At 39.8% G+C, this 12445-nt stretch overlaps 1 protein-coding gene across 1 annotated transcript in view; it reads left to right on the top strand.

The window, feature by feature from the left end:
• The first annotated feature begins 53 nt into the window (after positions 1-53).
• The window catches only part of ttll7 (tubulin tyrosine ligase-like family, member 7), a 140136-nt gene continuing 127744 nt past the window's right edge, over positions 54-12445 (top strand). The window contains exon 1 of the mRNA XM_014215640.3: positions 54-323. The gene's annotated coding sequence lies outside the window, so the exon portion shown is untranslated. The remainder of the gene's footprint in view (positions 324-12445) is intronic.

Genomic DNA, 12445 nt, shown 5'->3' on the forward strand with positions numbered 1-12445 from the left:
CGGTATTTGTCGTAAAGAGATAAATACACATTCAATTATTTACAACTCATGCCCACCTATCGAGGAATTGGTTTCACCCACCGTTGGACGCTTTCTCAGGAACTGAGCGCACGCCATAGGACAATATATTGACATAATTATGTGTATTTCTAGCTACATGAAATATTAGGATTTCCTATTACCTATAAATATTGAAAGTTAGCATTTACCCCAACACCATAGAACCACGCGAGACTGTGCATATAGGTTACTGGTTTATCATCACCATTTGTTTCGGCTGATCCAAGCACTAACGTTAGCTACAACTGCCTGGAAAAAATAAGGTAGCTACTCTCCTTTTCCCCTAAAATAACAGGGTTGTATCAGACTATTGTTCTTTCCAGCATGAGAAGTCTGCAAATATGATATTGTTATTCATGCATGTTTGGCTATGTGTCATCCCACTTTAGCTTACTGGAAGTGTTGCCTGCTCCAGTGGCTCTCTGGCTACTCTGCATGATGATAACGGGGGCCGTAGCTAGCATGCTATCTGGCTAGCTAGCTAGATGGCTAATTAACTAGCTACCTGGCTAAGTCAATGTATACACACATCTTTGGTAGCTGTACACTTCCGCATCATTTGGACACAATGGTGGCATCTATTTTTAAAACACACAATTACATAGTTGTATGGGACTCACTGACAGTTTCAATTTAATATTTGAAGCTAGCTATAACGTTAGATGGATGAGAATAATGCTGCAATCAGCAGAGATGGCCAGCTCCCATTGACATAATTTATCATGTCTGTATAGTTTCTCTGCCGATCATGGGACACCTGCACAACAGACTATGTATTTGTAGACTGTATCTGCTCATCCTCAATACAACTATTCAGGTGACCCTTTACTAATAAACAGGAACCTCGGATTTATCAAACTCCTTTCCTAGAACACCTTGAAGTAAGACTTTCTTAGGATACATGATGTTGTCAGGCAAAGGAGTAGGTTATGGCCTAGGGATGATTTGAGATGCTCAGGGGTGTCATTTCAGCTTACGCTATGGTATGCGGAGGGGGTTCCCTAGCTACAGCCATCTTTATCTCTGAACTGTTTAGATGAAAAGTTTGCCAGCCTTCCTCCTGCTCCCAGGCGTCCGCATGGTCCTAAAGTCAGCGGGGTTGATTAAATGCTAAATTGCATTTAATCAGGATTGGAATGATTTTAGTATTCTATTGCAAATTGTTGGTGTTGAGCTAGGGTATGGCGACCCTTCCATACCCAGTTGACTCCCCTGGAGATGCCATCCGATGGCCTGGTAAGAATTTGAGATGCCAGTCAGTTAAGAACAAATTATTATTTTCAATGACTGCCTAGAAACAGTGGGTTAACTGCCTTGTTCAGGGGCAGAATGACAGATTTTTACTTTGTCAGCTCGGGGATTCGATCTAGCAACCTTTCAGTTACTAGTCCAACACTCTAACCACAAGGCTACCTACCACCCCGATAAATGGATGCATTGCATGAATGATTGTCTATCACAAATATATTATTGCTCACTCTGAATAATATCAATATTTGAGTAAGTCATATTTTATTTCTAAGGTTGACGTAATATCTCAGCCTACTGGATGTAGGCTATACCTTGTTACTCTTCTGTGTCACTGTGAGTATTCTAGTTTATTTGTTGTCTAGGCTACATTATATTGCTACCATGCAATCACTCAGTACCCATCTAGAAATGACAATTCCCAGGGCAAGTTGATTATGCAGCTAATCAGTAAGGTTTCAAGATAACAAGTTAGATTGTCACATCCATAAATTCAGCCGGGTCAGAAGAAACCGGAAACATCAAGTTTTCATTGGGAAATAACATGCACCTCACATTTTACAGTCCCCGGTGAAACATATAGCAGATGCCTATAGTGTCTTTTTTTCTTCGAGATGAAGTTCTTGCCACAAGTGTCAACTTTGTCGGAGATTCCATTATTGCTAGGTAAAGCTAGCTTATATCTGGCTAACAGCTAGCTACGGCACGTGCTAGCTTACGCTCTGAAGTTGTTTCCAATCCGTATTATTAACAAGAAAACACTCCATCTTAACTCCTCTACATTTACTGGATTGTTTGAACAGTCCAGAAGAGATCCTCCCCTGAGAGTTTCTTTCTTTCTTGTCATGATCAGAATGTGGGGCATTCAGTTCAAGCGTTTCTTTTACATCTGGTACGTTAGGTTTATAAATTATATGTATAGGCCTACTGCTTCATTTGTCTCATAGGGTAATCTATATAATAGCGTAACCTAGGCCTATTAGCCTATACAGTGCCTTTGGAAAGTATTCAGACCCTTGACTTTTTCCAGATTTTGTTACATTACAACCTTTTTCTAAAATGGATTAAATAAAAAAATACTCCAATCATACACAATACCCCATAATGACAAAGCGAAGACAGGTTTTTATAATACAGAGTATTTGCAAAAAATACAGAGTATTCAGACCTTTTGCTGAGACTTGAAATTGAGTGCATCCTGTTTCCATTGGTCATCCTTAAAATGTTTCTACGACTTGATTGGAGTCCACCTGTGGTAAATTCAATTGATTGGACATGATTTGGAAAGGCACACACCTGTCTATATAAGGTTCCACAGTTGACAGTGCATGTCACGCTGTAACATAACAAAATGTGAAAAAAGTCAAGGGGTCTGAATACTTTCCGAAGGCACTGTATGTTAATGTATTTAATAATATTATTTATTTAGCCTATCTATTCAGGTTTAAAGTATATCACAAGTCAAAGTATATTTTCTTTAAACAACGAGGCTATCAATTCGGCGTACTCCATCTTATGCACAAATGAAAAGTCTTCATGTTGATTTTGTGTAGAAATGGTTTATTATTCTCATTGCCAAATGCTAATGTCTTCTTGTGTGAAAACCTGTGTGTGTGTGTGTGTGTGTGTGTGTGTGTGTGTGTGTGTGTGTGTGTGTGTGTGTGTGTGTGTGTGTGTGTGTGTGTGTGTGTGTGTGTGTGTGTGTGTGATACATTTTTGAGTAATTGGAAATGAAAATGAACCATACCCAGTTTTTGTAATTATTTAAGAGGTTTTACACTGCAAGACTGTCTTCAAATAGGTACAGTATAGCCTAGTCAGGCAAAACAGACGAGAAAGGTTATCTCACTGTAGCCCGTTCATATGCAGAAGTACTGTTCTAATCTGACAGTAATCACTGGATTAAAGGCAAAGCGTTTAAGCGTTTGATTAACAGTTTGAATCCATATTAATCTGTATAATCCATCCGCATGCTCTGTAAACAAAGCGCTGTTAATAACACTCTAGGAAACATGTTATAAACAATAAGGCAGGTCACTAAGTTAGATTTTGGTTTTAGTTCTAGGCCCAAGTTATTTATAGCCTAGTTTTTATAGGATAGCTAGTTCGGCCTACAACTAGTCAGTCTAATAGGCTAGATCAGCTGTTCCAAGCCTAGCTGGTGTACATAGGGGAGGGGGACCTTCCTTATTTTGAGGGGTAAAATAAAAACATTCTAAAACGATGCAAAAATCTGAGATGATTTAGGCTAGAAACAAGTGTTAAAATGCCCGAGGAAGACGCGACTCTGATGCACATGCAAATATATTTGGTTTGTCTTTGTCCCTCAGCTTCTGAATGTCATAATCTTTCTAAAGTCGAGGAGTCAAAGAATTGGACTTTGATTGGGTCGTAATCTTATACAATATGTGACTTTGTCACTACCAATTGATCTACTCACTTTCTGTAAAAGAGTATATACAGTATAAATAAATTCAGGGTTCATATAAATTCAGAATACATATTTGGTAGCAGAATAACATTTGGGAAATTGGTTCTAGAGATTCATTTCCTTATTTATTATAATAATTATTATAATCATTAAATAGCCTACCTAAATGATTTCATGAGTCTCAAAACAACATTTTCTTAGGTCCCTCAAATTAAGCAAAATCAAGCTGGTGGTATAGGCGATCTCAATAAACAGTAAGAGGGCTTGACATTTTTCAAATGTGAAAAAGGGGGCCCTGGGGAAAAAAGGTTGGTAACCCCTAGGCTAGATATTTATTCTTTGAGTTTGTACACAGAATATGAAGTGCTGTGTCTTGATATGACACATGTGCATGTACAGAATGTTACGATACTGCAGCTCAGAAGGATAAGTGTAGAATCCAGCTCACCATCGGTTATCTCTATACCCATGACTTTACACCAGCTTCTTATATTAGCACATTATGAAGCCAGAGTCATATCGACAGTTTAATTTTAGACTCAGCGGCAACTTAAAACTGCTTGCTCCCTCCCAGTGCATGTGCACCGATCTCGAGACGTGCGTTTGCACCGATTTCACTGAAAAGACGATGTGGGGATAACTACAGTAGCCTATAGATAGATGGAAAGGTTACATAAGAGTTTGCTCCCCGCCTGAGTGTGCATCTAGCCATTGTGGTGCAGAAAGATGCCACAGTCATTGGGCTAAATGAGGATACCATTAAGAGCATGAAAGATCCCATTGGCAATTCTTAGATGAGGCTAATTGTATAAGACATAATGAATACCCCTAGGTCTATTTTCTCTTGGAAGAGAAATACAGGAAGTTGGCCAATAGTAGGCAGCCTATATGTGACCCACCGGCTCGATTCGGTCTTATGTAGCAAAATTTGAAATTGTGTTTTTTACATTGGGTAAAAGTAGAGACTCGGAGCTAGAACATGGCATATCATACACTACAGTTGAGGAACAATGGGAAAGTAATTCTGCTTTGAAAGTTGATGAAGTTGTAACCCCACTTTTGAGAAAATGTTCACATGTGAGGCTATGTACTAAACAACCAAAGTTTTCAAGACTAAAGGCTGGTTTATACTATGTCAATCGACAGCTGTCGCAGTGACATCATGAACCTTCTACTGTCATCTGACATCCAACTTGTCGTTGTTGTATGAAAGAGTATAAACACAAAAACTACAGGCTATTTTGGACCACCAGGCTGCTGATATCATGCACATCAGCAGCCTGGTGGTCCAAAATAGCATAACTGGTGTATTTTAACACCAATACATCCACTTGTTTAAAAATGTATTTAGTCAATCTAGCAAACCAGGCAACTGAAAGCAACTTTCAATGTTTTGGTTAGCTTCTAGCTTGTTAGATAGCTAGCTAACGTTAGGCTATAACTAGCAATGCTAATTGCGATACGAATACTATTACTACACAGATCATACACGTAACGTAAGCTATCTAGCTAACAGTACGCTTTAACTTGCAATGAAAACGACTTTGACAAAATGAGAAATGTATGATATCTAAAAAATTTAGCAAGCTAGACTCTTACCCATTTACATGGATGAACACTTCTCCCTCTCTGTCACAGATGCCATGTTTGCTCTTAGTTTGACGATGTAATCTGGAGATGGGCGTTTTGTACAACAGCCTTCTGTGTGTCCTCTTTTCGACTCCCTCTGCATATTTGCAATCAAACGCCAGAATTTTCTCCATCTTCTTAGCTTTCATACTCTGCTTCCACCGGGCATGCCATTGATTTCAAATCGCAGTCCTCCAGAAAGTAGAGAGCAACACTTTTGCAGTTCTACAACGTGATAACTTTCAAGAAAGGCTCGTTAGAAAGGATTACCTACACATACTGACCAGCTCATGTTATAGACAGAAGCGTGTTACATGGCAGACCAATCCGAACTCATCTCTCGGCATGTCCAGCCCACTCATTTTCTCAGCCAATCATGACTAGCGGGAAGGTTCCTGTCTTTTTCCGTGATTAAACCAGCTAGGCTCGCAATTGAAAAAAAAAAGTGTATTTACAGATGGCATACAAGCTTGTTATTAAAGCACATTAAATTTCACATGTTCTAGAAGGCATTTCTGCCCCCAAAAAACACATTTTTATTTAAAAAAAATATTTACGTTGAAATGTATCTCCTGTGAATTAGTGATGTGCGACATACGCCTAGTTTCCTGAAAGCAAGTATTCACACCCCTTGACTTTTTCAGCCTGAATTTTAAAATTGATTAAATTTCAAATTCCAAACACATATTCAACCACAAAGACCAGGGAGGCTTTCCAATGCCTCGCAAAGAAGGGCACCTATTGGTAGATGGTGAAGTTGTTAATACCACTTTGGGTGGTGTATCAATAAACCATGTCACTACAAAGATACGTGTCCTTCCTAACTCAGTTGCCAGAGAGGAAGGAAACCGCTCAGGAATTTCACCATGAGGCCAATGGTGACTTTAAAACAGTTAGAGTTTAATGGCTGTTTTAGTAGAAAACTGAGGATGGATCAACAACATTGTAATTACTCCACAATACTAACCTAATTACACAGTGAAAAGAAGGAAGCATGTACAAATAAAAACAATTCAAAACATGTATCCTGTTTGTAATAAGTCACTAAAGTAAAACTGCAAAAAATGTGGCAAATAAATTAACTTCATGTCCTGAATACAAAGTGTTATGTTTGGGGCAAATCCAACACAACACATCACTGAGTACCACTTTTCACATTTTCAATCATCTTATGGTTATTTTATTGATTTATTTATTTCACCTTTATTTAACCAGGTAGGCAAGTTGAGAACAAGTTCTCGTTTACAATTGCGACCTGGCCAAGATAAAGCAAAGCAGTTCGACACAAACAACAACACAGAGTTACACATGGAGTAAAACAAACATACAGTAGAAAAATAAGTCTATATACAATGTGAGCAAATGAGGTGAGATAAAGGAGGTAAAGGCAAAAAAGGCCATGGTGGCAAAGTAAATACAATATAGCAAGTAAAACACTGGAATGGAATGGTTAGTGGAAGAAAGTGCAAAGTAGAAATAGAAATAATGGGGTGCAAAGGAGCTAAATAAATAAATAAATACAATAGGGGAAGAGGTAGTTGTTTGGGCTAAATTATATATGGGCAATGTACAGGTGCAGTGATCTGTGAGCTGCTCTGACAGCTGGTGCTTAAAGCTAGTGAGGGAGATAAGTGTTTCCAGTTTCAGAGATTTTTGAAGTTCGTTCCAGTCATTGGCAGCGGAGAAATGGAAGGAGAGACTTATGCTTGTCATTGGCAAGGACTAGGGCGTTTTTAATGATGAAAAGAAACAGAAAAGAGCTAAGCACAGGTACAAATCTAGAGGAAAACCTGGTCAGTTTTCTTTCCAACAGAAACTGGGAGCCAAATTCCCTAAAACACAAGGCCAAATATAAGCTGGAGTTGCTTACCAAGACGACAGTGAATGTTCCTGAGTGGCTTAGTTACAGTTTTGACTTAAAGCTGCAATATGTAACTTTTTGGGCAACCCGACCAAATTCACATAGTGAGTGAGTTATAGATTTGACATTCTTATTGAATGCAAGTCTAAGAAGTGGTAGATCTGTTCAATGTGCGTTATTTCTATGCTTCCTGTTCTAAAGTTTCGTTTCTCCGTCTTTTACTTTCGGCTTTGTACACCAGCTTCAAATAACCAAAAATATTGCATTTTCAGCTATGTAAAATATATTTCACAGCGGTTTAGATGCAGGGCTTGGCAAGTGGGGCTGATATTTTTTATTTTTTTTGTCAGAAACTGAAGATTCTGTAGTAGCAAAAAAACTTTTGACAGATGCGAGTTGATAATAAGTGGACAACCCCAGACTCTCCGACAATATGGAAACTATAACAAACTGAATGAATACAGTACATCAGTGAATTCATTGATGTACGAAACATGTAGGCACGAAAAATGTATGTACTCGCTACAGTAAGTCGCTCTGGATAAGAGCGTCTGCTAAATGACTAATATGTCAGTTCCATTTTCCCTTGTGTGGCAGAATTGATTAATTACTGTATAATACTGAATAGAATAATAACCTATGCCAACCTATGCCAGGCAAATTAAAGCTGCTTGTTACCATAGCGACATACATAGATAAAGAGATACATCTCTAAAGCACAGGGATCAAAATGTCCCTAAATGTTTTCTGCAACACCCCAAAGTGACAGTAGAAAAGGCAGGGGACCCTACTTAGAGAAATGATATTCCCTTAACACTGGCTGTGTGTTCATATTCTTGTATTCTATTTCCTGCAGGCTGTCCCAACACAAAGTAATAACATGATAGCAAGTTCTCATAGTGTAAACGTTTCTTAATTGACACTAAAGGGTTGTATTCTATAACCACTTAATTTGATACAATTACAGTTTTTCTCAGGGGACCCCACTTAAATTTCATGCCCAAGTTTACCCTAGAAGGCGCTAAACTCATACAATACTACAGAGCTGCAAAAACAAATATTTAGGCCATCCACTATTTATCACATTTGGTTACTCTAGTCTAGAAGTTAGACCAGAGATAGGAATTCCATTGGGCAATGAATGGAGAAATGTATAATGCCCCAACCAGCAGACTGTCGACCAATCGCTTTCACATTGTCATGCTGCGTTACACGGTTTCTGAACTAATCGTCATGCTAATGTTGGGTTTCTGAGCTAGCGCCCAATTGACTGCCATTCACTCTTTGAAGGAGAGCTCTCCTTGTCCCAGAATTGCCTAGAATGCATCATTGACGACGCATGGGCAATGTGCATATTGGGCATTAATACGATTCCATGGAAGTTTCCCATCTCCCCAAAACTATCTCTGGTTAGATGTAGTTTTTCTAGCTAATGGTAACTGGCGTTAGTGCAATTGCGCTAACTCTAGTTATCAACTACCTTCAAACTGCATGCAGACATACAAATGTTATCCACAAGTCCATCTGACTGTGAGGAAGTAGGTAAAGTGCTTCATTGCCAAAATCCCAAACTGTCCCTGAATAGCTAGCATATCAATGTAACCTGTTGGTGGCTAATTTACTCTAACGTTAGCTAACTTGGCCTGTGAACCTGTCAGTCAGTACCGGGTTGCTTTAATCAACATTCGCTAGAACAGTTTAAACTATTTTGATTAACTTACACGTCTGATATATTGGGGAAATCTGACATGTTGAGCAGTACATGATATCTCCCTCTGTGTCGACAGGTCGAGCCCATGGAAACTCCTCTTTCCAGGTCGGAATTAATTTTCTTATCCTTTTTCCTCGTATGCTACTTTTTTAGCAGCTGGTTCAAGGTTTGGTAGTTGTGGTGGACAATGGGGTTCTTTCTTGGTGCCTGGCCAGCTTTCGGTGCTTGTAAAAATATATTTTATTAGACTGCTATCGCCCGCTCTCCATTTCCCAGAGATAACACCGGCAAGAGAGTAGGCTACACACATTTGAAAACGGCACACACACACGGACACGTGATGAAAGAGAGACTTCAGAGGAGCCACCCAAACTCGCAGCTCAGTTAATTTCGCCCAATCTCTAGGCTACTTGCAGCGCACTGATAGATAGACAAGTGTCTCCGTGCAGAGATTGGGAGTTGACAGTGCGCAACACATCGCATCTTCAGTACACTTTGATCAAATTGATCGGATTAATTGTTGGACATTTTTTTGTTAGACATCCGAAAAGCTCAGTCTATATTCTCCTTGTCCGGCAATTTTTTCCCCTTGTCCCAGGCATGGGGACAAGCGTTAATGTCGAACCCTGCAATGATTCTCTAGACTATACTTGTTTTGTCACATAAACTGAAATTAAGCAAACTATTACAATTTTAGCAACCAGGAAATGGCGGAGCGATTTCTGCATAGTGCATCTTTAAATGGCCTTTAAAATCTATGGCAAGACATGAAAATGGCTGTCTAGCAATGACCAACAACCAACTTGACAGAGCTTGATGAATTTTAAAAGAATAATATGCAAATAGTGTACAATCCAGGTGTGCAAAGGTTGACAATTACATTCGGGAAGTATTCCGACCCCTTTTTCCACATTTTGTTACGTTAAAGCCTAAAATGGATTAAATAGTTTTTTACCCCTCATCAATCTACACACAATACCCCATAATGACAAATATTTTTTTCTTCCCAAAATGTATTACAAATAAAATGAAATCACATTTACATAAATATTCAGACCCTGTACTCTGTTGAAGCAACTTTGGCTGCGATTACAACCTTGAGTCTCCTTGGAAATGACACTACAAGCTTGGCAGACCTGTATTTGGGGAGTTTCTCCCATTGTTCTCTGCAGATCCTCTCAAGCTCTGTCAGGTTGGATGGGGAGCGTTGCTGCACAGGTATTTTCAGGTCTCCCAGAGATGTTCAATCAGGTTCAAGTCCTGGCTCTGGCTGGGCCACTCAGGAACGTTCAGAGACTTGTCCCGAAGCCACTTCTGCGTTTTCTTGGCTATGTGCTTAGGGGCTTTGTCCTGTTGGAAGGTGAACCTTCACCCCAGTTTGAGGTCCTGAGCGCTCTGGAGCAGGTTTTCATCAAGGATCTCTCTGTACTTTCCTCTGTTCATCTTTCCCTTGATCCTGACTAGTCTCCCAGTCCCTGCCGCTAAAAAACATCCCCAAAGCATGAGACTGCCACCACCATCCTTCACCGTAGGGAGGGTCCCAGGTTTTCTCCAGACGTGACGCTTGGCATTCAGGCCAAAGAGTTCAATATTGGTTTAATCAGACCAGAGAATCTTGTTTCTCATGGTCTGAGAGTCCTTTAGGTGCATTTTGGCAAACTCCAAGCAGGCTGTCATGTGCCTTCTACTGAGGAGTGGCTTCCATCTGGCCAATACCATACAGGCCGGATTGGTGGAGTGCTGCAGAGATGGTTGTCCTTCTGGAAGGTTCTCCCATCTCCACAGAGGAACTCTGGAGCTCAGTCAGAGTGACCATCGGGTTCTTGGTCACCTCCCGGACCAAGGCCCTTCTCCCCTGATTGCTCAGTTTTGTTGGGCGGCCAACTCTAGGAAAAATCTTGGGGGTTCCAAACATCTTCCATTTAAGAATGGAGGCCACTGTGTTCTTGGGGACCTTCATTTTTTTGGTACCCTTCCCCAGATCTGTGCCTCAACACAATCCTGTCTCGGAGCTCTACGGACAATTCCTTTTTCGTGGCTTGGTTTTTGCTCTGACATGCACTGTCAACTGTGGGACCTTATATAGGCAGGTGTGTGCCTTTCCAAATCATGTCCAATCAATTGAATTTACCACAGGTGAATTCCAATCAAGTTGTAAAAACATCTCAAGGATGATTAATGGAAACAGGATGCACTTGAGTTCAATTTCAAGTCTCATAGCAAGTGGTCTGAATACTTATGTAAGTAAGGAATTTATGTTTTTAATTTTTTTATAAATGTGCAAAAACTTCTAAAAACATGTTTTTGCTTTGTCATTAGTAGGCATTGTGTGTAGATTGATTAGGATTGTATTTAATTTAATCCATTTTAGAATAAGGCTGTAATGTTACAAAATGTGGAAAGAGTCAAGGGGTCTGAATACTTTCTGAAGGCACTCTAACCTATTGTCTTTGCCCTTTAAATGGCTATAGATACCCAGAGGTCTCAGGAATGCTGAAGTGACAAGGCCAGAGAGTACCACATGTAGATGAAAGACCTGGCTGATGTCTGCTAAACCCCCTTTCTCCAACATTACTTTAAAGCCCCACTCTGTAATTTGAACAACAACAAAATGGCAACCTTGCAATAAAGCTGAGGGATGGGGACTGATGGACAGTCCTTGAGGTGACCACCATGATAGTTAACATATTTTTTTTTAAAGCCAAGTGTTTGTTTACAAAGACATTTTCATAAACAAAAACAACAACCATTTGGTTGTGATGGAGTTAGGCTAGACAGTTGAACTAAACTCATGAAGCATTTAGGGATATTCTTCAAGAATCAATGAGTAGGCTAGGCCAATATGATCAAGAACAGCTGTAAATATCAGAGGTGCGACCAAGTCACTATTATTCGAGTCACAAGCAAGTCTCAAGTCACAAGGTCCAAGTCTCAAGTTGAGTAGAACGTCTCGAGTCAGGTCCAAGTCGTGTATTCTATGGGCAAGTCTCAAGTCAAGTAAACAAAAAAAATCTATACAGGCAAATCTACGAAGCTTTGTCTATTTATTGAGGCTAACAAAAAACATTTTCATTATTTTGTCTACAACACATTTTGATTATGTAATTTATTTTAACAACAAATTCCAAATGCAAAAGCTTCAAAAGAAAAGTATCACTTTCATGCCAAAAAACAGTAGGCCTATGCTAGTAATTGTTGCTTGATGCCCCATTGCTGGTGAACTTGCAAAGTAAACGGTTAATATTCTTGATCACCTAAATGTTTTGGAGCTGCATATTCATTTATGGCATCTCCCCTACAATTTGATATTTGCGCTGCACCCGATCCAATAGCTGTACATCAAATCAGCAATCTGTTCGCTAGCACAGTGGTTTTACATTTTTTTCACCTGCGACCCCCAAAAAGGAGCTTGCGACGACAGCGCACGCACATGCGCTCGCGCACAGGGCGAACATGCCCCTACCATCGCTGCGCAAATGTGGCCTGTCATTACAGCCATAAATGG

Source organism: Salmo salar, chromosome 10, assembly GCF_965601325.2.
Source record: "Salmo salar chromosome 10, fSalSal1, whole genome shotgun sequence".
Taxonomy (NCBI): Eukaryota; Metazoa; Chordata; class Actinopteri; order Salmoniformes; family Salmonidae; genus Salmo; species Salmo salar.